This window comes from Melanostigma gelatinosum (assembly GCF_949748355.1).
Source record: "Melanostigma gelatinosum genome assembly, chromosome: 15".
Taxonomy (NCBI): Eukaryota; Metazoa; Chordata; class Actinopteri; order Perciformes; family Zoarcidae; genus Melanostigma; species Melanostigma gelatinosum.
In genome coordinates, this window is record NC_136648.1 from 19,858,029 (window position 1) to 19,885,817 (window position 27,789).

The window sequence follows — 27,789 nt, forward strand, 5'->3', positions numbered from 1 at the left end:
AAATGTACAGAATTAAACAACTATATGTCATGATTATAACATACTATGGGCCTACATTGCAGTTTGATAATCAAAATTTAAAAAAATGACAGGTTGTAAAAGAGCAGCTTCTCTCTCCACTACAGTTCAGAGGTAAATATATAATATATTCAGATTAGGATTTCACTTGAAAAGGACATATTCCAAAAAAAAAGAAAACAAAAGTCTATAATATTTCATTAATAAATCAAAATGCAAACACCAAATCAGTCGCTCACAACCTCTTTGGCTTGTGGCCTCTTACATAAAAAGGAGAGCCAGGAAAACCACGGCCACGCCCACACACACACACACACACACACACACACACACACACACACCCAGACAAGGAGAGACAAACGTTGAGGTAACACAGAGGTGAGGGAAAACACAAGAAATACCAGGAAAAAAAGCGTGAGGTGTGCCAAACACACCGTCAAAAGCACTTGAGAACAAACTTCTTTCCCCACACTGTGCCTCAGGGCGCAGGGCAGCGGCTGGTTGTCGGCGGTGCACTGAGCTGTGTTGTCTATCTCTGACTGACTTCACAGAATCTCTCTCTCTCTCTCTCTCTCTCTCTCTCTCTCTCTCTCTCTCTCTCTCTCCGTCTCTCTCATGCGTGACATCACTGTGCACCAGTGTGGCAGGTGGGTGCTGTGTTCGTTTTTTTTCATTTGCCAGTTCCAAAAAGCCTCAGACACACAACTCACCACTGCTGCACAATCATCACACTCGTCTGGTGCAACTAACATATCACTCCGTGTTAACATAGGTTCACACACACACGCGCACACACACACACACACACACAGATGCTGACACCTGCCTGCGAGCACCATCTCAGTACCTCCACATTTCCCAACTGATGGACACTGAGCAGCTCCACTGAAGCAGACAAGTGCCTTGCTTCAGGGGACTTCAAGTTTTTTAGATGAGGTCGGATGAAACTTTCATGATCCCTGTGGCGATGTCAGGTCATTAGAGCAGCAGAGGATAGGCTTCAGATAAGAATAGCTCAAATGGAGTATATGGAGCAACAGTGTGAGGAGAGCAAACTGGGGATGATACATGAAATAAATGAGCACTGATTTACACAAACAAACACTGTGCATTGGTACTCCATAAGTGCAACCATATGCTGATATTTAAAGTCATATTTCAAATTTTTGTCTCAACAAATCGCTGATTCCTATGCTGATAAAAGTATGACATTTTGGCCGCAATGTCGATGCATCTGAGCACCCCGAGTCCTTTCTGGAGCAACGAAGCAAAACGGTGCATGCGAAAAACAATGTGTGCAAGATTTAGTGTGCCGTTGGTGCCACTGAATGTGACGTTTGGAAAATGGCTTAGCAGCTGACTGAACAAAGACGTGTCAGACAAAGAGGAAGCGAAAGAAAGAGAGACAAATATAGATAAAGCCAGAGATAGAAGAGAGTCAGAGGAAACGCAGAGCTCAGTTCAACTGGGTTACAAACTTTCTTTTTTCCATTTGTGTTCTAACTCCCTCTTGTAAAGGCTTTGTCCTGATTTGGCATGTGTCTGTGCATATATAATATGTTCTATTCTAGCCTAATCAAGAGGGGGGGGGGGGGGTTCAGAGTTGATGGGACACAGAATGGAGTGGAATATGTTCAGGAGGCAGAAGAACCAGAGGTTAAGGTATACGGTTAACTTTGAAAACAATGCACTCGCTTGCTGAAACTGACACCAATGGGTGTTAAAAAGAAACAATTCACTGACAGACCCAACCAAATGTTATCCAGACACATTCACCTAGCTTGTGTTAGCACACTTACCTTTGATTTGGAGCAGGTTATTTTAGAGAGTGTCTCAAAGAATGGCAGTAAAGGTTCAATGTTTTTGTGCACTTTCAAGTTGTGTCGATTCTGATGGTCCCTGTGGACAAAAGAGGTCGTGTCTCCGAGCACCAGAGTCCCCTTTAGAAAACCTCTGGTTTAACCGTGGGAGGGTCTGAGAGTCTGCCCCACCCAGTCCTGGGCCTGCCATACAATGCAAAGAGAGCCACAGACTTTGAACGACAACCCACATTAGCTTCCAAGCTAATATCCTCTCATCGAAAAACAGACAATATCTTGTTGGGCACTGAAGAAAAAAGGGAGCAAATATGATAAAATATTATTTGATATATTTAGAAACAGACACCAATTGCAGATCATTGTTTATCCACATTGGCAGATACAGATCCCTTTGTTGTTTGATTATCGCGGCTGGTCTGATTTTTTATTTTCGCCACCGTCCCTTTGGGGGCACCTGATGGAAAACATTCAGAATTCCTATTTAGGTCACAGAATTTGGTGTAACACCCCTCGTGCATCAGCTGTCAATGAAACTCTTACAGAGGCCTGAAGGCTAAAGGTGAATATATTAATATACCTTTTAAAAAGACAAATCTTTCTCCAGTAATAACAAAACCATTAATACCATGTTTATTAATTTGTTATTTGTGTCCTGTCGTACCTGCAGCAGCATGTAACTGTCGGTGCTTTCCATTTTCCAGCTGCTGCCGCCCTGTGGCATTAATCACCCCCCATACTGTAGTTCCTCTCGTCCCCAGTGGGTGTCGCTGCTGACACTAGTACCCAAGTCGTCTGTTAGTCTGTCTGGCGGGGGGGGGGGGGGGGGGTGTTGTATTGTAAGAGAGAGAGAGAGAGAGAGAGAGAGAGAGAGAGAGAGCCGCCACCTCGCCTCTCCTCTCCTGTGCGCAGCGCTCCGGCCCAGCCGCTCCTTCCTTCCTCATTTCCTCTCCACACACAGCTGGCTCTCTCTCCTCTCGCACACCGCGCTGGAACCCCCCCTCCCCCTCCCCTCCCCCCCGAAAAACATATATATACTACGGAGGGGCGGAATGACTGACTGACCTGTTTTGCATGGTCTGAATTTCGGGAGATTCGCACGGCCGGAAAGGAGGGGAGTCCAGAGGGGAGACATAAAGGAGCCTCTCCATCCCCCGAGGGAATCTATTTTACAGTAAGCAGGTGCAATGTCATTCCGGGTTCCTCATCCCGCTCGTCTCACACCTCCCGTATGTTCAAAATGCTTGGGGAAATTTTTTTTTGCTAGAATGTGACAGCCTGCTGGGAATATGGCTGGCTGTTGTTGTATTGTGTGTGCCAGATGTTTTTATTTTTGCTATTATGTGTCCGTTTATTCCGAGGCGTGGTGTGGATTGTGTTATTTGATTTTATTTTGTATTTTTATTATGATGTGCTAAAGGTCTGTGCATGCGCTCGCATTGGTCGTGGATTGAAAATGGAACCCCACACACACACACACACACACACACACACACACACACACACACACTATTTGATCCAGACTCGCCATTCATCCGTCCATCCATCCGTCCATGTGAGTGTGTGTGTGTGTGTGTGTGTGTGGGGGGGGGGTGGGGGGGGGTGGGTCGGCTGCTCGCCTTCGGGCTGACCTGAATGGGAGCGACACTCGCGCGATCGTCACAGGTGACAGCGGCGCATCGTGGCCGGCCGCACCGTCTTTGTGTCGCCTTTACGGGGCGATCCGATGAGACAAATATCTGCCCCCCCCCCCCCCCCACACACACACACCTCTTCAGCCAGCATCACCAGGCTCGTGCTTATACTGCATCGGTCCCTGCACATTGCCTTTTTGTCACAGTGGGTTTGCATGGCAGTTTATGATGGCCTCGTTTCAAAGTTAACGCCGGTGTTTCCTCTCAAGGTGGCCGTAGCGTTGGAGATCACAGATCACTCCCAAGATAGAGACCCTGCCCAGCCCCAATATCCAGTTCATGGTGATGGTTGGGGGGGAAAGCCAGAGAGATGCTTGCGATTAGACAGAGCAGATTGTGTCTGGCAGTGAAACGGCTTATTCACTTGGTTACCAGCAGGCTGCTTATTTCGTATTGACCAGTGTGCATGTACGGCATGTCGTATGGCATATGTTTACCATTAGGGTTTGAGAGGGGAAGCGCGACAAAGATCAATGGATATATGGCGGCGGGAACATGAGCTTGGTAGCGATGGTGCTGTGTTCATGTGTGTTGAGGTGAATAGTGGAGAACTGATGCTTGTTTAATCTCTGCATCCTGTGGGGGAAATATGCGACCGTCCACTTGACCAATGGAGAGTCCCACAGGTCACATTTAACACTAGAACCTATCAAACCGGAACGGATCAGTCGTCAAGTGGCAGCGCTCATATTATCGAGCTGTTGTGTTTGTGGTTGACCCTTCACTTAAAGCAATGGTTCCCAACACGTTTGGCTTTTGACCCTTCAAAGGAATAGTTCAACATTTCCAGAAATTTGCTTATTTGCTCTCTTGTTCGTGTTGGATGAGGAGATTGATCCCGCTCTCGTATTTATACGCTAAATACAGCCGGTTAGCTTAGCTTAGCTTAGAATACACTCTGAAAGTAGGGGGAAGCTACCTGGGATCATCCAAAGTTATCAAAACAAACCTCTATATTGTGTGTTGGAGCTATTTATTTGATATTGTAGTTTGTTATGTCATTTATAAGTAGTATTGTTTAATTATTGTAGATGTTTCATATATTAAGATTATTTTTCTCTTTAATAGTAATTTGTTTAGTTGTATTATTTTTTGGGTAATTACTGTGGGCACCTGTTGCTATTTAAACGAGGAGAAAGATAGGACCAGCATGCACCGGGGTGGGCGTATAGTTTTTACCAGCTGCACAGCAGCATTGCACTGCACAGGACAGGAGAGACAGCACGACAGAAGTTTGTTTGCTTGTTTTATTTGCTTTATTTAATAAATACACAAAAATGGAATCCTGCTTGGACATTTTACTCTCTTCTGGCTGCGTAAGGATACCGACCACGGTGCATCAGTGGCGTTTGATTATTATTTGTTTAAGTTTGATTTGGCCGACAAATGGCCACTACATAAAGTAAAAACTACGCCCTTGGACTCAAAGTAAAAACTTAGCTCTTGGACTCAAAGGACCGATCCCACCACAGCCACAACTGGTTGGATCGTTTTTGGATTTCGTATGGATAATCAAAGAGGATTGTTTCATTCATCACTCTTGGATTCAATATCAGCGGGACAACTGCTTTGGACCAGATCAACACAGCGCTGAAACATCTCAGAAGCAACTGGTACGTGATACGACTGCCGTATAGGAAGACGGTGAAACGAGTGGAGTTTAAAAGTCTGTATTCACAGTGATGTACGTGCTTCTGGATGTTTAAGCCTGACTGCGTTGAAGTGCTACAAATGAACATTGCGCAACACCCGCACACCACTATCGGCGGCTTTCATTCATTAAAAAGCCCGACTGCAGTGTGTGTGTGTGGTGCATTGGAGGAGCGGCCTGTAAGCACCTTTGCTGTTTTTTGCTGCACTTTACCTGCATTCACGTCCGACGGATTTGATTGATGTGTGACAAGCAGTTTGGAAGAAGTGTTCAAAATGTCTGACGTTCAGGCGAAGGATGTTGAAATGCCGTCAGCAAGAAGAGACATTAAAATGACTTCTAAAGGCTTGGAGTTCTACACGGAAATGTACCAGCAAAAGAGGACCGCACAATGCAAACAAGCCAAAATGTGTTTGAGAAACATAAATGACTGAATGACTTCCAATACAAATGTAAATTCAGTGAATGCTGAGCTTTTTACATTCATCAAGTGTTACCAAGATGCAAATGACATGCATACATCTTTTGTGATCTTACCTTTACCTCAAGATCAAGTTACAAGGCAAAATGACAATGTTCTATGACTTCACTGAAAAGGTAAAAGGCTGGCTGTCTGAAATGGGTTACCCATATGTGCAGCCAAATAAAGATTCTCTCGACCACCAAAGTGTTGCAGATGAAATAAACCCTGAAGATAGTGCTTCTAATGTGTTAAGTGTAAAGATGAACTCTGTAAAGACACATTCCCAGTTATCACGGATTTCATCAACATCATCTGCACGCATTAGAGCTGAGGCTGACAAGGCAGCTCTGATGGAGCGTGTTGCTGCTCTAAAAAGGAAACATCTAATAGAAGCTCAGGAGGAAAAGTTGACGAAAGAAAAGGAACAATTGGAACTTGAAACGGAATTGGCAGCTACAAATGCAAAGCTTCATGTCTTGGAAATAAATTCATCCCAGCATGGCTCAAAATGTTCAGACGGAATGAACTCTTATGTTGAAAGGAACAAGTTCAAAGAAGCAAGACCATTAAATCCCCATGCCTACACCTTTGTTCCTGTTGAAGGCAAGGCAAGTTTATTTGTATAGCACATTTCAACAACAAGGTAATTCAAAGTGCTTCACATAAAACAATTAAAAGTATCAAAACATAAGGCAAAAGAAAAGGAGATTTAAAAACAATTAAGAACATTCATTAAAACATTAAAAAACAGTGCAAGAAATAAAATGCAGAAATGCAGGAAATTGATTAGTATATGAATTGAATGTGGTTCAATTAAAGGCAGCAGCAAACAGAAAAGAGTTGAAATGGATGTTATTTCTGTGTCTGATCCCATAATGCAACCACAGGTTGTTAGGCCTAAACAAAGGTCAAAAACACAAATTGATGAGATGCTCGTAAAGACTGATGCTCCAGGTCAAACGACACAAACTGTGAATGAAAATCAAGCAGGACTTGTGCAACCTCAACCTCATCAGAATGACATTGTAAATGTGATGCAAAGACAAAATTACATTGTTGCTCTGCTGGTCCAGCAAAATCTGTGCTCTGTCCTGCCTGTAAGAAACATTCCTGTGTTTGATGGAGACCCTCTTCAGTACAGGTCTTTTATCAGAGCTTTTGAAAATGGAGTGGAGGAGAAGACAACTAATTGGAGTGACTGTTTGCACTTTCTCGAACAATACAGCCAAGCAGACTTGGTGTGCAGTTGTCAACATCTACCTTCAGATCAGGGATACCACAGAGCCAAAAGTCTTCTCGCAGAGCACTTTGGAAATGAATACAAAATTGCATCTATGTATATGGAAAAGCTTCTCAGCTGGACGCCTGTTAAAAGTGAAGATCTTAAAGCATTGCAATCATTTTTCCTGTTTCTTCGAGGATGCTCAAATCTAACGGAGCAAATGATGCATATGAAGGAACTGGACCTACCATCTAATATGAGGAGCATCATCTTGAAACTTCCTTATAAGTTAAGGGAACGGTGGAGAAATGTTGCTTGTGATCTGCAAGAGCGAAGTGTCCGGAGAGCACTGTTTAAGGATCTTGTTGCTTTCATTGAAAAACAAGTCAGAATTGCCTCAGATCCACTTTTTGGCAACATTCAGGACTCACAACCTACCAACTTGAAGGTCCCCAATGTTAGTTACTTGAAGCAAAGGAAAAAGGGAAGCAGCTTTGCCACCAACGTTACTGCAGTGAAAGAAGGAGTCATCACTCAGTACACAGGAAACAAGAACAAGTCTTCCTCTCTTCACAACTGTCTGTTTTGTACACAAAGTTGTCACTCATTTGATAAATGCTCACAGTTTAAAGTGAAAGGACATCGTGATAAAATAAACTTGATCAAAGAACAGGGTATTTGTTTTGGTTGCCTGAAAGTATGCCACACAAGCAAAGACTGCAGGAGTCGCTTGGATTGCAATGTGTATCACCAAAAGCACCCAGGAGTCCTTCACATAGAGTGGCAAGACAAAAGAACAACCTTTCAACAAGCCCAACAGTCTGTGAGCCCTCCAAGTGTCTCAACCACCATGTCTCAAACCTGCGGCCATATTGGGGCTGGTTATGAAGATAATTCCATCTTTTCTATTGTCGCAGTCAAAGTCAAGAGCCAGAGAGGTAACAAAACGGTGCAGACATATGCCTTCTTGGATCCAGGGAGTTCCGGCACATTCTGTACAGAGGACTTGGCAAGAAAACTGAACTTGAAGGGTAAAAGGACTAGTATTCTGCTCAGAACAATGAATCAAAAGAAGATCGTAAATGCACATATTCTGTCAGGCCTTGAAGTGTCTGGTATGAGCACAAACGATTTCATTGAGTTCCCTGATGTTTTAACTCAAAAGAGCATGCCTGTTTCTGCACTCAACATCCCACGAGAGGAGGATCTTGATCAATGGTCTTACCTCAAGGATGTTAAGCTCCACGACATTGACACAGGTGTTGAGCTACTAATTGGAACTGATGCTCCAAAAGTGATGGAGCCTTGGGAGCTGATAAACAGCCAGGATGAAGGACCTTATGCGGTCAGAACCAGAGTTGGTTGCGTCATTAATGGTCCACTTCGCGGCGGAAGCAGTAGGAGTAAGAGTGGCTGCCCTGCTGTAACAGCCAACCGAATCTCTGTGGAACATCTGCAAGGAATGCTGGTTAAACAGTATAACCATGACTTTAATGAGAGATCATCAGAGGAGCAGATTGAAATGTCCAGAGAAGACATCAAGTTCATGAATGTTATGGGCAACACAACAGTATTAACTGGAGACCATTACTGTATTGACTTACCTTTCAGACAGGAAAATTCTGTCTTGCCTAACAATCGCTGTGTTGCAGAACAGCGCCTCCGAAGCCTGAAAAGAAAATTTGTCAAGAATGTTCCATTTAAGGAGGAATATACCGCATTCCTAAACAACATGATAACTCAAGGATATGCTGAGATGGTACCTGCTGATCAACTCGAACAAAGTGATGGAAAGGTGTGGTATATCCCTCATCATGGAGTCTATCATCCCAGAAAAGGCAAACTAAGAGTTGTTTTTGATTGTGGAGCAACTTTTAAAGGGACATCACTGAACTGCCAGCTCTTGCAGGGACCTGATCTCACTAACACTCTTATTGGAGTCCTCATCCAATTTAGGCAAGAGCCCGTTGCAGTAATGGCCGACATCCAAGCCATGTTTCATCAAGTTCATGTCTCAGAAAAGCACATCAACTTTCGTTGTATCGGATGAAAATACATCTGTTTGGAGCTGTATCCTCACCAAGTTGTGCAAATTATGCTTTGAGGAGAACTGCAGATGATAATGTCCAACATTTCCCTCCAGAAGTGACAAATACAGTCAAACATAATTTTTATGTGGATGACTGCCTGAAATCCATGGCGTCAGAGGAGGGGGCACTGCAAATGATCAAAGATTTGAATGCTCTCTGTCATAAAGGAGGATTCATCTTTCAAGATGGATCAGCAACAGCCGCACAGTGCTGCTGTCAATCGCTGAGGACAAAAGACCAAAAGAAATGGTGGAACTGGATTTGGATACAGACCAACTTCCAATGGAGCGAGCACTAGGACTAGAGTGGTGCATTGAAACTGACAAGTTCAAGTTCAGTACATCATTACAACAACAGCCAAACACCAGAAGAGGCATTTTGTCAGTGGTCAGCTCACTTTATGACCCTTTGGAATTTCTAGCCCCATTCAGCATGCCAGCCAAGCTGTTACTGCAGGAGCTTTGTAAGGCAAGGCAAGGCAAGTTTATTTGTATAGCACATTTCAACAACAAGGTAATTCAAAGTGCTTCACATAAAACCATTAAAAGCATCAAAACATAAGGCAAAAGAAAAGGAGATTTAAAAACAATTAAGAACATTCATTAAAACATTAAAAAACAGTGCAAGAAATAAAATGCAGTAGTAAAATGCAGGAAATTGATTAATATATGAATTGAACGTGGTTCAATAAAAGGCAGCAGCAAACAGAAAGGTCTTCAATCTTGATTTAAATGAGCTGAGGGTCTCAGCAGACCTGCAGCTTTCTGGGACTTTGTTCCAGATATGTGGAGCAGAAAAACTGAACGCTGCTTCTCCATGTTTAGTTCTGACTCTGGGAACAGATAGTAGACCGGTCCCAGACGACCTGAGGGGTCGGGATGGTTCATAAGGTAGAAGCAGATCAGAGATGTATTTTGGCCCTAAACCATTCAGTGCTTTGTAAACCAACAGCAGGATTTTAAAGTCAATTCTTTGTTGGACAGGAAGCCAGTGCAAAGACCTCAGAACTGGAGTGATGTGGTCCACCCTCCTGGTCTTAGTGAGGACTCGAGCTGCAGCGTTCTGAATCAGCTGCAGCTTTCTGACGGACTTTTTACAGAGACCTGTAAACACACCGTTACAGTAGTCCAGTCTGCTGAAGATAAATGCGTGGACAAGTTTTTCCAAATCCTGTTGAGACATAAGTCCTCTAATCCTTGATATATTCTTCAGGTGATAGTAGGCTGATTTTGTAATTGTCTTGATATGGCTGTTCAGGTTGAGATCTGAATCCATAACTACACCTAGATTTCTGGCTTGGTTTGTAGGAGAAACTTGGGTTGGGATGACGCTATTCCCCACTCTTTCACTGAACAATGGTCTAATTTGCTTGAGGACCTGCAAAGGATGTCTGAGTTCAAAGTGGACTGCTGTATTAAGCCCAGAGACTTTGGAGAACCTGCTACAGCACAACTTCACCACTTTTCTGATGCCAGTCAAGTTGGCTATGGAACTGTGTCTTACGTGAGATTGGAAACTGATGATAAAGTACATGTTGCATTTCTCTTGGGAAAGGCCAGAGTTGCCCCACTAAAGCAGACCACAATTCCTCGACTGGAACTCACAGCCGCAGTTCTTGCAGTTCGTGTGGATAAAATGCTTCGGAAGGAGTTGCAACTCAAGCTGGAGAAGTCAGTCTTCTGGACAGACAGCACAACAGTCCTTAAGTATATCTCTAGTGAAACCAGACGATTCCACACTTTTGTGGCAAACAGAACCTCTTTCATCAGAGAAGCAGCAGATGTAGATCAGTGGAGATATGTGGGTTCCAAGGATAATCCAGCAGATGACGCATCAAGAGGAATGAGAGCTGACGATTTCCTGAAAGGCAGGAGATGGATAAATGGACCTGAGTTTCTCTATCAGTCAAAGAAGAAGCCTCACTACTGGAGACATTGTCCTTGTTGCGGACTCCACAGCTCCAAGAGGATCTTGGATGATGGGGAAAGTTTTGGAGGCAAGACCAGATACAAAGGGGCTGGTGTGGTCTGTGCGACTTCAAACCAGGACCAGCATTCTGGAGAGGCCGGTGACGAAGCTCTGTCTGCTTTTGGAAGCAGCAGACTAAACATCATGGACTGATGTTTTCTCGACCTCTATTTTCTCTCTCTCTCTCTCTAATCTTTCTTTTTGTTGTAGGTGTCAAGAAGAAGATTAACTTTAGGTCATATTTATTGTAGGAATAGCTCGTTTGAGAATAATAATTGTGATATTATGCACAATTAGGGGCCGGAATGTTGGAGCTATTTATTTGATATTGTAGTTTATGTCATTTATTAGTAGTATTGTTTCATTATTGTAGATGTTTCATATATTAAGATTCTTTTTCTCTTTAATAGTAATTTGTTTAGTTGTATTATTTTTTGGGTAATTACTGTGGGCACCTGTTGCTATTTAAACGAGGAGAAAGATAGGACCAGCATGCACCGGGGTGGGCGTATAGTTTTTACCAGCTACACAGCAGCATTGCACTGCACAGGACAGGAGAGACAGCACGACAGAAGTTTGTTTGCGTGTTTTATTTGCTTTATTTAATAAATACACAAAAATGGAATCCTGCTTGGACATTTTACTCTCTTCTGGCTGCGTAAGGATACCGACCACGGTGCATCAGTGGCGTTTGATTATTATTTGTTTAAGTTTGATTTTGCCAACAAATGGCCACTACATTGTGTTTGTTTATTCTGCATGAACACCAAAGTGTACAAAGCGGTTAAGCAGTAGCTTTTATGCAGGAGTATTTCTTGTTCTGGTGCACTGACTTCCTGGAGTCTTGGCAACAGTCTTGGCAACGTCCACGAGTTGACAGCTTCCTATTTAAAGGACAGACAAGTGGTTTCTAACTTCTCATCATACTCAACACATTTCCCAAACTGTTAAACTTCTGCTTTCAAACGAAGCAATTACTCGTGACCTCATGTCACATGCTGCATGAGTCGAGTGATGTCACCTTCTCAGGTTTATTTGTTTGAATCGTTTTTAAGAGACACAAAGAGGTAGAAATCTTGTGACCCCCCTCGCTGGGTTTGCGACCTTCTTGTTGGGAACCACTGATATACATCCAATGATCCGAAGCAGATATCAATATCAGTGATTTACTACAATCTCTTTTCTCGGGGCACAAACATGATCGCAGTTTCATTTCCTTGTCTCCAGTATTCCAGAATGCATACCAACTTTGAGTCAACTGAATGCTACAAGCTAGATTAGCAACATCTCGAAGCGGAGCTGTAAACACTTAACACACACACACACAGGTGAAGCTGCCAGCCGGTGTTCTCGTCACACAACATTTAACTGATCAAAAAGCTTCTCTTCCCAAATGTTGCTGCATGTGTTTTCCGTCACACACCAAGCAGCGTTACAGGAAGCCAGGAGTCTTCAGAGTGCATTCACCTGCTACTCTGGGGTACAATAGAGAACCTCCCTCCCCATTCCCATCTCCCACCCCTCATTCCTCTCTCCATCTATATGCAGCAACCTCCGGTTCTGAAAAGTAAAGCAGATGCACGAGTGTCTTATACTTGCATTCTTTCTAATGGCCAGCAGGGGGCAACAATAAGTCTGGTTGTATTGAAGTCTATGAGAAAACTTGCCTACTACTACTTCTCTCTTGATTTATTACCTCAGTAAACATTGTAAACATGAGTTCATGGTCTCAATCTCCAGTTTCAAGTCTTCTTCAATACAGCATGATGTACATTTATTATGGTCCCTTTTTCAGTAAAATAGATGATAAAGCATGGTGATGCCATAGGGCGTGGCTTCCTTGTGATTGACAGGTCGCAACCACGGCATTGTGTTTTCGTCTTACAATCTTAACCCTTTCACAGTGCGTTTTCAGTTCAAGAACGTTACATTGTTACATTTTGGTCGCCTAAAAATGTCTAGTTCAGCATTTGTTTGTACTTAGCGCCGCCCTCTTGTGTCACTTCTGGTTGCCAAAAATAAACAAGATGACAAAGGCCAAAATGCTGAACTCAAGGCTTCAAAATTGCAGTCCACAAACCAATGGGTGACATCACGGTGACTGCGTCCACTTCTTCTATACAGTCCATGCTCTTTGCCAAAGACTCATGGTGCATGGGGGAGCGACCCCCTTGTTACATCCCCGGTGAAACGAGTGAGAAGACATGCACTTGGCAGTGGTTCAGAGAGGTGTTAAGGGTGTGCTATGTTCCTTTTTCCAAAGACTCAACAGGCTTTATTCAGTTTATATATTGAGAAGATGATAACCTCTCGCCGAGACAGATCTGAGACATGATTTACTGCCCCTGCACAACATCAACAATTGATTATATCAATTTGGCCAACACATTTAATTCAGCTCACAATACTTTAATATAGAGTGGATGGAGAAAATAATGAAAACATTCAAGAACATTTTGAAGAATTTCTCAGGTTTATCACAGTTTGGGCTCGTAGGTTTGGCCAAAATTTCTATTGGTTATGATAACAAATTACTCGGCCAAACACTTACTGTGTTTGGGAACGTATGTCGTCAGAATATTGATTAGGTTTATTTGGATGTAAACCTGAAAGTGATTGCCTGTGTCAGTCCGTCATTGCGCGTGGGTGTGCACAGTGTTATTATTAGAAATAGAAATGGCCGCCAAAACTATGAAAGATAGCCCCTAAAATGCCCTTTAAGCTTGTAATAACCTAATTACAATGACTGATTCAAAGGTCAATCATAATTAGGTTGCTTGCCAGCGAGTAGTATTTGTCATTGCATCTAAAGAGTGATGTGACAACTAACGCAAAACCTGAAGCTGTTAGAAGGCGCATCATTCCAAAAGCTGCTAAATAATTCAATACCTCAAGCAGTACAATGTGAAAAACCCAGTAGTAGTTGAGACTAGCCATCAGGGATACGACAGATACTATATCTAGTATATAGGGGGAGTGACTAATACCTAATGATGAGACATCATATGACCCACTTCTGTCGAAGCATTAGCATGCTTTAGCAACTTCAAAGTTCAAGTTGTTTTTCACGAGTGGTCATGTTATTTCATCTTCCCCCTGAAGACTGTTTGTAAGATTATATAGAAGAAGAAGATGTCATTAACTGGGGAATTGTTGATGGTGGTCCTAATATAAGTGCTACTGCTAATAAATGTGTAATAATATTTCATACGTAACATAATTATTTCCATGGCCTAAAGTGGTTAGTAGTACTACTATTATGGATAATGGTAATATAATAGTAATACCAGTGATAACTATTATTTCCTGGTCAACAACCTCTTTATTCCTCGAAACATTCAGAGCAGAAACACAGTAGGAGATGCAAGTCGCTGACATTATGGCCCACGTTCACTGGCGAGGAATTATAATAATAAAATAAGTTTATGTAGCACTTTAAAAAACAACATCATTATGAGTTGCAGAGAAAAAATACATAATAATAACTCTGAAAGTGGGTTAGTAATGACATACCAGCAGAAAATAACATATTGGCAACCAATATGGAATCAGCTGGTGGTATTATTGCTGTCCTATTTCAAAGCTATCTACCTTGTCTTAAATGTTCAAGCCAGGCGTTACCTTATAGTTTAAGGCCTTTCTTTTCAGTCATTTCAGTGCAGGCTAATATTGCACAGTGGGTTTTAGTGGGAGCTCACTGCACATATACTGCTCAGTCCCTCAAGTCCCTCACAATATGCTTTCAGTTCCATTCCTGTTTTATTGCAATTTAATTACATTTCCTCCCCAATGTCAATGGCAGATTAACGTACTTGCATTCTACTGTTTTATATAAACTTAAGTTGTTGTTTTTTTAGATCTCCAATCAAGGTTCAACATAGGTCGTTGAAGCAACCTTCCCTTTGAGACTAAAGAGAAGTTGTATACACATCTGCCTCCGTGTTTAGTCACATTAAAGTCCTCGTATTCTATTTGTGACTGACGGTGACTCATGTTTTCAGCTGGTGATCCCTTCTGTGCACATCATGGTATTCTCTATCAAAAAGCACAAGAGATGCATCGATAATCAGCTGGCAATCGAAACCCTCTGATTTTCAGCTAAATAGCCATGACAGGTGTTCCTTTGTTAGCTTGTATTTTTGAGTTTTTGTGAAGAAACCTGAATAAATACAGGTCTTTGAAGGAGATGCATTCACAGCAAAATGAAATAGATATTAGAGAGGAAGGTATGGCCTGTCAAACTTCCTAACACTAGCTCTATGCAGCTTATATTAAATAATTAAAACTATGAATGATTTTATTTTTATTACAGCATGTACGTATGTAAATAAAAATACAATCGTTTATATCCTGTGTTTTTATGCAGATAACCGCGATAGATGACAATAACAAAGTAAAAGAATAACATTTTGATGGTTTACACCGACTTCGGGACAGTTGAAATGATTTTTCGGGATGCTGGTCAAAAACGTTAATCCGGAACTTTGCTGTAAATTACAGTTCACTCGACAGAAAATCGGAATCGGCAGGTCAGACTTTAAAAAAATCAGAAATCAGCCAGGAAAATTGGTGCATCTTGACTGTGTACCCAACCCTGATGCCAAGTCAAAAGTGTCAGTACTTGATGATTCTGCAAAACCCTGGATTACTCTCAATGACAGAGACTTTAAAAATGTTTCTCTTCCTAAAATATCTGCGCATGGCATTTACAGTATGGTTAAAGCTGGGGAAACATCCTGGTTATGGTAAATGAACAATGGTTAAGGTTTAGGTAACGTTAGGCAGCAAAAGCACATGGTTAAAGTTAGGAAAGGATTACTACTTCCTGCATTCACAAATAGAGAACACGGTTAACTTCACGAACCAGGTGAAGAACTAATCCTAAGTGCATGTAATAAAGTCAATAGAGGTCGAACAGGGCCAGTGTTGACCCACGTTGTACACACAGTATATTACTATCTATAGCACTGATCAGGTGCAGAAATCAGGTGACGGAGTGACCACCAACCATTTCCCCTTCTCCCTGCAGCCTCCACGTGTGGGTCCGGCTGGTTCACTAATGCATGCTGACAAACAACAGCTGCACTTTGCTTCCCTATCTCAGGCACTGAGTGGTTTTCCTTCTTCTTCTCCGCTGCCCTAAGAGGAGAGGCGAGCGGAGCGGGACTTGTGGAGAGGGTAATGGCTGTTTGTCGGACGCATCATTTTGTCACTCGAGTGTCGTTCATTTCGCTCGACGGTTGAGTGTGCACTTTGCAGCCGAAAAACTCACCACGCAAAAATTCGCTTTGCACCTTTATTTAACACGCCGCATACTTGGTTGTGTGTTGAAAAGACACATGAGTGAAAGTTCGACCGTGCCCGTGTCACTCTGCTCTAGTTGAATGGTGTCATTTAGTTCAATTTAACAATCAAAAACAATACATGGAATAAGGCTCAACCTGCTCAGCCAGAAGAGCCCCACGCTGTTTTTTTAATCACTGCAGCACATTGGCAAATTAATGAGCAATGGGTACGTGAGAGGCATCTTTCATCTCTGTGGTAAACCAAGTTCGGGTCAGGGCTGTCATCATGGTTTCAGTCAGTCCGCCATCCTCTCGGTATCTGGCAAAACTCAGACCCTCCGCACCAAGGGAGACAGCACACCTCTCACAGCATTGCTCACCCAATCAACCCCCTGCGGAGTTGGATGTTGCCAAGTTGTGGTTTCCATGGCAACAGTGACTCTGGGTTTGCTGTGATGTCAGCCAGGTGCGGCGTGGCAGTTTGGGCTCTAACAAGGCCGACCCTTGTTTGGGGGGGGGGGGGGATAACGAGCAAGACTCTGCTGTCATGGCGATGGCCCTCTCTCCGTGTATGAGGGGAGGTCAGCTAGGGGCGACTCCCAATTAGCTTGGAGTGTGCGGGGGAGAGGGTGCGTGTGCTGAGTCGGTGGGTTGGCTGTGGCACGGGAAAGTTTTCCCCCTTCAGGTTTGTCACCATATGTTTGTGTGGACAAATGCTCATTTCTACAATAACAAATATTAAAAACACAATCACATGTTTGGCATATATAGTGATTGGCAATTTAAAAAGGTTTATTTAACAATGACAAAACTGGTTTACATTTTCGAACACATTCTCAACTCATCAAATACAGACGCTTGGTAGTTACTATGAGTAACTCTCAGCCACTTTCATTTTGTCCAATTAGCTCTCATAGTAATACAGGTAGGAGACCCCTGTTTCAGGGTCTATAAACCTTTGTATGCTCACGCCCACAGACTGTATATAAGAAGTGGACATGGTCATCGTGATGTCACCCATTGGTTTGTGGATGGCTGTTATGAAGCTTCGCCATCTTGGAAAATGGCCATCGCCATGTTTTTTTTTTTTTTGATTGATGATTGGAAGTTACCATATTTGGAATGCGGAGGAATGACGTAGTGACGCCGGATACGGCTCTGGTAGCAGCAGCGACCTGTCAATCACAGTAAGCCCGACCTAAAGCATACCCTGCTTTATGGTCTATTTTAATCTAAATGGATCATCATTTACTAAATGAACATCATGCTGTATTGAAGAAGATTGAAACTAGAGATTGAGACCATAAACTCATGTTTACAATGTTTACTGAGGGAATAAATCAAGAGAGAAGTCGCCCCTTGCTGGTCAGTAGACTAAATGCAAGTTTTAGGAAACTTCCGCATCGGCTTCACTCAGCAGAACAGGAGGTTTCTACCTGCTCACGCTCTGTCCTTTACTTACCCCTCATGATTTCAGTAGGCTGAACAGGACAAACAATACCAGAGCTTCACCTGCTCACTCAATCTTTTTCACTGAAAAAGCCAATTCTCCTTTTATTTTTCTATGCTCAAAGGAAGTGTCCCTTTGCATGCCCTTGTCTTTTTTGCATCTGTGTGTGTTTGTAAATGTGTGGGCGTTGGAGGAGAGGCTGCAGCCCGATAGACGCTCTTTATTCTCAGATGCCTTCAGTGTGCAGTATATGAACTCTTATGTGTAAGTGGGCCTCACATACTTACGGAGAGAAAGTCATTAATGTCCTGCTGAGCTTTTTGTGACCTGTGAAGTTAATAGGTTTTGCTGAGGGCAGGTTTTAGCCCACATATGAATTTTTTTCAAGCTTTTGTCCTTTTTGTGTGCAGCTAATAAAAATAATACATTTTACTTCATATTGGTGATCAACGTCGAAGATTTGCCTCAACTTTTCCCAGCGATGGAAATTAGTGAAAGTGTTGTTTTCCCTGCGCAGAACCACCCCAAGCAACCATGGCGGCATTGTTGAGTTATTTTATACTGTTTGTTGTTTTTTCTTTGTTTGTTTGTTGTTTTTTCCCTTTTGTGTGGAGTCTGTTGCAGACGGCATGGTAAAAACATTGCCATTTTTCGAAAACTAAATATGACCTGAAGTGGGCATTTCATGTGAGGAAGTGAATCCTCGACCAATTAAATTTGAAGATGGCAAAAAGAGAGAAAAAGGGGAACATCTTTTCTATTTCTATGTCAGTTTTTATATCATAGGCATTTTTTTAAACTTTAAAGGGCATTTTGGTGCCCCGAGCCCTCATTATTTTCTGACCCTATGCAAGCATTTGCTTGTTTGCAGGTTTTGTATGAGTGGGTTTTGGTGTGTGTGTGTGTGTGTGTGTGTGTGTGTGTGTGTGTGTGTGTGTGTGTGTGTGTGTGTGTGTGTGTACGTGTGCAGTAGAGGAAGTGGCGTTAGGCCAGGGTAGCCCAGCATTGTCTGGCGTTAATGCCACTTCATTCACTGTACTCACATCAGTGCCAGCGTCCTTACAGCCACTAATCTCCTCTTTATCTTTAAGGTTTGCTCAGCACTTTGGTGTCCCATTCAGACGGGTGCAAACCAAAGATTTTAGGCAGCAAAGCGGCACTCCTAGTTGACTGCTCCACTATGTCCATTAGTCATTGTAATTTGGACTGGAGTAATACTGTAGTATTAAAGCATCTAGCAACAAATCGACCATAACTCCTCTCAGTTGAAGGGAATTGCTAATCTTTCTCAGTGAATGTGCTTTAATGTGTCTCTCGGCACTGACTGTGCTGAGTGAGTGAGTGGGGGATGGAAGCAGCAAGTTCAGTCAACCAACCATCAGTCAGACATTGTGAATGACTTTTGTTTGTTATTCTACATGATTTCATTTGACTATTGACTTTTTATATGATGACAAAATGCACATCCAGGATGAGTTCATTGTGGATCTTCTCAGTCAATACAACAGCCGACATAAAAACGGTCTAGAAATAAGAGTTAGATTAGGTTCTTATTGATTCGATGATAGAAGCCGGAGAGCTATCAATATAATATATAGCGAGTCAGAGTCAGTTGTTTAGTCTTGCATGTATGGAAATAGTTACAATGTGACGTCACTGATATGTTAATTAGCATGTCATGTAATTTAGCGACTTCTCGAGCAGGCTTTAGCTTTCCATTGAAAATAGCTGGCAACACTGGATGAATCCTAACGACTCTCCTGAGTTGTCAGGGAGCACTGCCAGAATGTCAAAAATCCTATTTGTCCACTACTGTGGTTTATGACCATCTGTAATTCTAAAGACATTGTCATTAGCCTGTACATTATCTTTTTACTAGTTAGAGGTTGTCTAAATGGAATTCAGACCATATATTGTGCCTCCACATGGCTCTCACCATAGAGACAGCTGAGCCAGCGGCTAGAAGCTAACGGTGCTAATGTAGCAAGGCTGACAGAGCTAGCCAGATAGGCTAGGTAACAAAGAGAAGCTTGGATTACAACACACACACACACAGGAAGAGCGACGGCATTCTCTGTGTAGGCAGACATTAGCCTGCTCCAATATATATTTATACAGCAAATAGTTGTTTGCTACTGTATTTATGCCCTGAATCCCGTATATAGAACTCATCACAAATGTTAGCATGTTAGCATGCTGTAGACACATCCTGTCTGCCAGTGAAAGGTCACTGCGCTTTATTGTCGCACATGTCTAGAAACACAAATGTGTTCAGTCTTTGCACGTGTCTGTTCATTAACCCAGCAGCCCGAGCCATCCTTCATTCACATTTTTGTCACCTCAACAGCCAGACTGAGGTCATGAGTGTGCAAACATTGGGACCTTTTGTGCTTGAAGAAGATATGAGTCAACAGCCACAGCAATAAAAGAACTGTCGAGGCTTTTCCCTGCAAACAAACAAACACAATCTTTTTCTATCCAGGATAAAGACAGCAGCGCTCGTTGATTACGTTGTTTGTTTTTCTCTCCTTCTAGAAATGAAGTCATATGCAAAAACATTAACAGAACTAATTTGGTGGAAAGGTCTTGCTGTGAGATATTTAGATACAAAATAAGCAGTGCAAGATAAGGAGGATGTCATTTCGAGTCACCGCCTGTGAAATAACTCCTCGGCCCATGCTGTTTGTGCACTGCTCTGGATTTAGGATTAGTTAAAAGGGAGTGCTGTCGTGGATCCGCCTGGCTCAGGCTGCACACCCACACACACACACACACACACACACACACACACACTGATGCAATCAATAGAAACCCACCGGAAAGCCAACGTTTAGTCACCTTTTTCTATCAGTAGTGTTTATTTGCCGTCACACCACATGATTATACAGTCACACAATTCAACAACATGTCTGACTGAGAGAAGAGGCTTTGCAGTTTTATTGGCTAAGGGTCAAATCCCTTGGAGATTTTTCCCTCAGCTGCCTAACAGACTGCTCTCCATGTGTTCAAGTATGCAAGTCGGAGCTGGGAATTCCTTATGTGCACTCTACTCAGCTGCTGTAGTAAAATATCAGTGTGTCCTTACTTATCTACGCCTTCGGGCTAAGTTAATGAATCTCATTGATTTGTTGCAGTGAAATAACAGTGTCCTTAGTTAACTCGCTTTCAGCTTAATGAATGGGGGGCATTGATCAGACTGTGATAAGCTGGATGTATGCGTGTTAGACCTCTCTAGGCCTGGATGTGACTCCCACTTTCCTCTTTACATCTCTTACATTAATATTCATTCATGTTTTGATCACCAAACAACCCACATTAGTTATTTTGCATTTCCAGGTGTTTGAGTGCAGGTGTATGCAAGCATGCTCACAATGACAACGCTAACTCATAATGATTACCGTCTTTGCTAATTAACGAAGTACAGCTGTAAGTACGTAAACGTATTTTCCAAATTGAATGGCAATCAATCCATTAGCTGTCCAGACATTTCACGTCAATGGCAAATGTCAACCTCATGGTGGCGCTAGAGGAAAAGTCAGTTGATCAACAAAGTAATTTCAATCAGGAGAGACAAGTGAATGATTGGTAGTTAACATTTATTATGACATTTTTATTATGGTTAATGACTTACACAGAAATTCTTTGGCGCTTGAACTCAACGAGGAGATTTGTGATCGAGTTGTGATTGCCCTGAGCGGCAACAATATAAATCCCCCCGTGGGAGTCCAGACACTGGTGGTGATGAGGTTGATAGAATGATGAGCTGATGAAGTTGATGAATCTGCGAAGATTGGGCGGAGATGAGGAGGTGGAGGGTTGCGCAAGAGCAGCTTGAACGTACTGAAGGTAGAGAGACAATCATATTTAAAGGAAGACAGCAGCCAGATGATAGACTAACGATGTCCTTGTGTCGTTGTGCTATTGGCTAGAGAGACCAGCTGATCTAGACAGCTGATATGATTGACAGCCCCGAACAATAACAGCCAGGAAATAATGAGTGTGCCTGCATGAGGAGTGATGGCAGATGTATGGGAAATAAGCTATGGGCTTAGGCATGCGAGAGTATAGTCTTCCTATCCGAACTCATGCTAGAGCTTCATTGGGATGCATCCTCTGAGCACCGTCAATATATGTATATAAATTTCAGGTCAATCCATCGGACAGCTGTTCAGATATTTGAGTGTGGACCAAATGAACGTCCCGGTTTGTCCAGGATTGTCCCGGTTTCAAGCTGGGTGTCCCGAGTCCGGACAAATATCTGGACAAAAATAGTAATAATGTCATGCATGTTTAATCATGTTCTGTCCCAATCATTAACTCAATATAAAACAATATAAGCAATGCACTACGTGTCTGACTTCAACACCGATTCGTCTTGGTACGTGTCAATCCATCAATGTGTTGTTGTCAAGTCTGTTGCCATGGCGCTTGCGGCTCTTTCTGACAGAACCAGTACGGTTAGCTGTCATGCCGAAGACAAAGTCTGTCTTTTCTAAAGAGCTCCGGGTGGCTTACTCCTTCCTTCGTATTGGACCATGTAATAAAAACGCTCACGCACACGCACAGTGGAAACGTCAACATAGAAGAACTTATTAAGATGGCCAGATATCAATATATAATACCTGGCACAGAATGTGTCACAGTCGGCCATTTAGCCGGCAGCTGCTTGTGCACATTTAACCCGAACCGATAACCTCTTCCCCAAACCGGCCGGTGGGCAAATGGGTATTAAGGCTTTAAAGAGGACTATATAAGGAAGTTCACTGTACATCATTGCTTTTCATGTAAAAAATCTGAAAAAACTTGATGTGGCTGAACATGACCCTTTCTTTTCCATTTAAATTGACCCTCATATAGGGATCTAGTGTCCTGCTACTCGAAACATGCGGCTTAGGCCTGGCCTCTTGGGTTGAAGCATGCGAGGGCAGGAGAGGAGAGAATATTAGCCGACAGTAAGGAGAGTGAGGAAGGGGCTGCAAGTGCAAAAGGAGGCAAGATGAGGCTTTATGTATGCGGTGAGCATTCTTCACCAGTGACTGTTGGAGCCAGTGACACATGAAATATGAGAGACAGCAGCACTCGCCACTATTTATAGCACTGCAAGAGGGAGAAATATAGAGAAAGCGCACACTTCAGGGCACAGTTTGCCATCATTCTGTCCATCCGCTGAAGAGGAATTGCGCCCAATTTTTAGAATGCACGTTATGTCACGGCAATGGCATCGGACAGGCCGGTTCCGCGTTCGTGAGCATGCAAGCTCCCCCCATGGTGAGAAGCTGAATAAGTCTCCCGCCATCAGTTTTTCTTTTTTATAACTCGCAGAGCCAAGCAGATGCTCAGGGGGGTGGGGGGAACCGCTGGTCTGGGGCTTTGTGTTGTCGCTTCGTGGCGGTTTAAAAGCTCGCCACTGTTTTTGTACAAACTGTGCTAAAAATGTATCAGCGCTGCTGGGGAACGCAACAGCACGTCCTGTTCTGCCGAAGACAAACGATGAAAAGAAGCCTGTAGTCTAAGTGGGTGCATGCAGCTTAAAGAGCCGTTCAAGTCATGTGACGTTGTGTTTAGACGACGCTTTGACCTGTGAGTTGGAATCAAAAAGAGTCTGAGAATCTCACTAGAAATAGGTAACCACTGCTTTTGCTAAATCCAAAAGGGTTGAAGAGCTAAATGTATCTAGGGATGAATATTTGGGTTATGCATTTAATATTTTAACCCAGCCCTTATTTTCCTTGAAATGAGAGAAGAGTATGTATTATTCATAGGTCACCAGTTCAATACAACTGCTAGGCTACCTCAATATACAGTACATGGCACTGAATCATAGTGCAAGTTAAACATTGTGATGTTACGGACCTTTGCATGAGGGAATGCTTGCTAACTCCCTCGCTGAATTTTAATTGAACACCCCCGACAGCATAGAAAGGGACCACTTATGCAGTTTAAAAGAAATATGCTGAGTGCATCTGGACAGCTCTTTAGTTCTTGACATTTCATTTTTTCTCACAGTGTCCTGACTTGCGTCACGCCGCCCAAACCACAGTCAGCTCAGCTGGTGCTGTTCTCATGCTTGGAATGGGAGCCGGGGGCTGACCCACCCTCTTTGATGCTGCCTTCCAAAAGCGATTTCTTCAGCGATGTCATTTCTTCTGAGAAAAGCCCTTCAAAGTCGGCCTGATGTATTATGCATGGCGCGACATGAGCTAACCGGCGTGCTAGTGGTGCTCTGGGATGGTGATGGTGATTCTCGTAGTGCTGAGAACGGGAGGCCTTTGTGCTGTGTGGCTCTGTGGCCTCAATGTGTTCTCTGTAAGCTCTATCCTTGTGCAAACAGTACAGAGAGAGATGTTTCATTTTTAACTCTCAGTTTAATTCTTTGGTACAGAAAACTTTTTCAATTTGGTAACTTCAGGACTGCGTAGCTGTAGAGATGTAAAGATATCACAATGAGACTGCATTTTGAGATCGTCTACCCAAATGTATTTCATATACAAGATGCAGCCCTGATTTAAGATTTCATGTTTTCTGTATTCCAAGTTCTGTGATTGTATAGAAGGCTGCACGCTAAAGAATCTTTGAATGATTTTAAGATTTCAACACAACAAGAGATGAATTGTAAAAGAAATTTTTTTTGAATGCCAATATTTCTAGCTAGCATGATGTATAAAAGGGGCAAAGGTGAAGAAATAAAAATGGAGGAGAAATATAATTCCTTTTTTGCTTATAACGAGACACGGGTATGAAACATGGAGAGTTGGATCATGAATCTACATCGATTCTGCCATTTCAAAGACTGATTCTTGCTTTTATTGTTGGGATGTATCGAGGCCCTATTCTAGGGTATGAACCTGTGCTTTTACAAGAAGTAGACTGCAGATACAACCCTGCCCTAATTATTTACTTCACCAATGAGCACGTAAAGCGAACCCTCAGGAGTTTGGTTCTAAAAAAAAACCACACTGGCAGCTTTTGCTCCTGACAAAACACCACCGTGTGTACGAATCAGTCGACTTTGAAGTGTCTCAGCCGGCGACTTTCATTCCTGCATCCTCTCGTTCACAAACAGCTTTGTCACGACGCCGAGTCCTCTGTCGCCGAGCAGTTAGAATTCCTTTGCGGGTGGAGGAGGGCAGAGCCAGTTTTAATGTGTCTTTGTGCTGTGTTCATCGCCGCCGTTGTAACCTCTGTAATTATACCGTGTGGAGGAACCGCACGAGAAACGTGGCTCACCCAGAGCATCCGTGGAAAAGCATGTATAATAATTCATAATGTTGATCGTATTTTTAGCCGCTCCGGCTTGTTGTTTAGAGACAGAGACGTAGCGTCAAACGGGGGGCTACTTTGTAATGAAGATGAGGATCTGCTCCTTGAGTGAACACTTTGTTTTCCTCCTCTTGTAACTTCCGTCCGCTGCCCGCTGGGAGGTTGAGCCTTTCTGTTTCTCTCAGGTTCCCCCTTCTTTTCAAAGGTAAGAAAATCAACATCGGCCCCCGAGTTAATGCCATTCCTTATTCTTAGTCAACTAATCTTTTACTTTCAAGCGAACACACTGAGCTCTGCAGCACTTTCAAAGCAGTGCCATTCCAGCAAGTGCCATTACACCACATGAAAAATTTAACGTCCTAAGCTCTGGATTGCCCACATTTCCCCCGTTGGTTAGAGTGGCATAATTTATTGGGGACAGCTGGGAGTGCCTTCTTTCATTTTAAATTGGAAAAGACTGGCTACATGATGTTTCGAGTCATGAGAAGCGAAGCTTTAAGAGCACTAATCAGAAGTCTGCTCAGTAAATGCGAAACGATTCACTTTGCTGTTGAAGACTTTGTTCCTGTGAAAGGTCGATACCAGTGCGTGTGTCTCTGAATTGGATTTTGTCATTTCATCGAACGCAGTCGGAAACTATTGACCTCTCTGTATCTCTTCCTTCCTCGCAGTGTGTGTGTGTGTGTGTGTGTGTGTGAGTGTGTTCACCAATAAGAGCACATTAGTGGTGACCTGCAGTGTGAAGGTCTCTCCCCCTGGCCTGAGGTCATCCCGGGTTGCTTCCCCTGTTGTTGCCCCATCAACGAGCCAGCAGAGGTCTCAGCCAATCACAAGCTCTTTGGACTCTGACCATGACTTGTTTCTTAAACTAGGGGTTAGGCACTGCACGGCAGGGCCAGTGCCATTTTTGATCGGGATCCGTAAAATTCAACAAGATTCTTCAACTTTAAATCTAAAGCGCTAAAAGAAAATTGCTTTTATATCTTTTAAAAACTCCCATTCTGAATCTGCATCCACTATAAACTCCCGGGCACACCAGGAATTTAATTTTTTTAAATTTCAATTAATTTCAATGGAATCGGTGTCGATCCGGGCAGAGCTGGATTGCAGCTGCATTCTGTGGACATTAGGAGTCGGTGATGGTCACTGACGTTGGGGGATTGGGTCACATTTGGAGTTCCAGTCGGTGGCATGAAGAGAGACGGTGTGAAAATGATTTCTTGACCTGGCTTTGTGCACACAGGGGCATCGTCATGGTGACCTTTGGGGCCGGGCGATAAATCCAATTTTATTCTCATTCACGATTTTGGCTTCCAACAAGATAATCGAGACAAAACAATTATCCTGCCGCATTCCATTTTGCAAGGATGTTCTCGTTTAGTCGATAACTCCAGTGTTCCCTGTTCCTTTAGAGCGGTGCACTTTCGCCCAGCTCGGTGGGATAGGGTAGGCCGCTCCCCAGCCCTCGCCAAGCACATTTTACATTTGACTCCACGGTGGTGCTCCGCAAATGGCTCTACGTCCCCTTGAATAGGCTCCGGGGTGAAGGTGGCTCACAACTCCAGCCGTGAACTTTAGAGCATGCCTCATCAGGACCAAGCCACTTCCCAGGCCTGTGGGTTTGGGATGGGTCCCCTCGCTCGCTGCACAAATGTCAGCTGGAGTGGACGATGTCGGCACCCCACCCAGACCTGTCTTAAAACACGGAGCCGTCTCGTTAGCCATGGTTTTGTGGGTGTGACTAGCCTTGTCATAGCTTTTCATATCGACATAAACGTATTTGATGTGTACCAGATAATAAAGCTGATTCTGATTCTGATTCTGAGATAGATTCCTCTAACATTTGTTGTGCTTTTACCAGATGCATTCTGATCCCCCCCCCCCCCAAAAAAATGTAATCTGATCTCAATATAATATAGAGATATGATAGAGCAGCCCTACTGTCCTTCCTCAAACTGGTGCCGCAGTTGGAAGCACACTGTTGTCTAATTTAAAATACCATTGTGTGCTGCAGCAACATGAAACCCCTAATTGTAGGCCTAAACACATCCCCATACTAAAAAAACAAATGCAATGTCAACGTACGTTTGGCCTAATAGTATGTATATATATATATCCATTACCAACCACTGATTGTTCTTGCAAGCTCATTTCATTTATGTCAGTCAGCTCTTGATGATGTGCATTATCCTGAGCTATTCCGTAATGGGTTTTGGTATTCAGCTAAATGAACACAGAGCAGTCAGAGAGTGATGATTAGATAAACTGCAGGAGGTCCCCTCAGTCATCAACTCTAATGCCAGTGATATGTGATATATGATTATTACCTTTACATCCAGGTTTTATTCTTTAATAAGTTATTCCAAGTTTCCCACAGTAAAAGACTGACCTTGGAAGAACTTAAATACCAGATTCATCAATATGCCTCAGCTCTCTCAGACCCGGGATTAACACACATCCCAGGGATAAACTTGCGGTGGAGATTTGCGTTGATACGGCAGCAGTTTGGAAATTATTGCCTCAGGATTTCTTCCCTTGACAGGATCATGAGTAAAAAATGACTCGAAATATGCAGACTTTTCAGTTGGATGATGCCCACCAAATTAACCCCTAAAAACCTTGTGAATTTGATTTCCAAGTGTGGAAAAAGTATGTATCACAAGACAAGGAGAGGCTTGCTGTGTGTGTGTGTGTGTGTGTGTGTGTGTGCGTGTGTGTGTGAAAGAGATAGAACGGGCCATTGAAGGAAATGTGAAAGAAGAGCAAGAAAGGGAAATTACCTCATTTGTGCTTTATTCCATTGTTTAGAAAGTGAGCAAACAAATAAAGGAAAATTCAGGGAGACTTATAAAAACATCTCTCTTCACAAGA

At 43.0% G+C, this 27,789-nt stretch overlaps 1 protein-coding gene across 1 annotated transcript in view; it reads left to right on the forward strand.

The window, feature by feature from the left end:
* The first annotated feature begins 2,893 nt into the window (after positions 1 to 2,893).
* The window catches only part of LOC306788906 (catenin delta-2-like), a 152,236-nt gene continuing 127,340 nt past the window's right edge, over positions 2,894 to 27,789 (forward strand). Inside the window, exon 1 of the mRNA XM_079284613.1 lies at positions 2,894 to 3,009. The gene's annotated coding sequence lies outside the window, so the exon portion shown is untranslated. The remainder of the gene's footprint in view (positions 3,010 to 27,789) is intronic.